Raw genomic sequence first — 876 nt, 5'->3', positions numbered from 1 at the left:
CCAAATAGCAGGCTATGCCATGGATTCTTTCAGCTGGATGGAGCCCCTTACAACATTACTGGCCAAGAAAGAAGAGAAATCAAGTGATCTTCTCAGGAGACTAGAAGGCAGAAATGCGAAGGGCAAAAGTAGATTGAACTTCTCAGAGCCATTGGTAAGAGACGGAAGCCAAGTCAAATAAAAGACGTTTTCTTTTAAAAAACAATGGTTCCTCATCTTTTCATCTTTTTCTATGCATAATTCCCATGCCATGGAGCCCAAGATTTTGAAGATTTTATTTCAAGAATGATGATAATATAATTAATTTTTCTATTACCCAATTAAGAGTACCAAACTCAGCTTCTATAATATGAGCAAAAGCAGAAAGCTAAAGAAATAGAAAACAAAAACTAAATAGGGGGAGGGTATAGCTCAGTGGTAGAGTGCATGCTTGGCATGCATGAGGTCCTGGGTTCAATCCCCAGTACCTCCATTAAAATAAATAAGTAAATAAATAAACTTAATTACCTCCCCCACAAAACAAAAACAAACAAAAAATAAATAAATATTTTTTAAATTAATAAATGTTTTAAAAGTCTCAGTAGCTTAGTAGAAAGAAAAGAGTTGATATTGACATCATTCCTCCAAGCCACCGTCCTTCCCACCTCTGTCCTAAATCTACCTTGACAGACTTTTGGAAGGGCTACAGATCACTGCTTGGGAACCACTTCTTCAGATAATGACACAAGTTTGGAATATTTGGACAAATACACATAGACAACACTAGAAATTCATTTTTAAATTACACTTTATGTATTAAAGTCATTTTTCTGAGCTGTATTAAACCAACCTCACAGTGACAGTCACTAAGAAATAGAAATGGAGCTTAAATGCTTT

The 876-nt window shown here is 35.2% G+C and overlaps 1 non-coding gene across 1 annotated transcript; it reads left to right on the top strand.

The window, feature by feature from the left end:
• Positions 1 to 399: 399 nt before the first annotated feature.
• On the top strand, positions 400 to 472 carry TRNAA-GGC (transfer RNA alanine (anticodon GGC)). Its single transcript has one exon. It is a non-coding gene; the product is annotated as a tRNA-Ala (tRNA).
• The last annotated feature ends 404 nt before the right edge of the window (positions 473 to 876 follow it).

The sequence above is a fragment of the Camelus bactrianus genome, chromosome 6 (assembly GCF_048773025.1).
Source record: "Camelus bactrianus isolate YW-2024 breed Bactrian camel chromosome 6, ASM4877302v1, whole genome shotgun sequence".
Lineage (NCBI taxonomy): Eukaryota > Metazoa > Chordata > Mammalia > Artiodactyla > Camelidae > Camelus > Camelus bactrianus.
The sequence above is the reverse complement of the archived record's forward strand: the minus strand, read 5'-3'. Positions and strand labels throughout refer to the sequence as shown.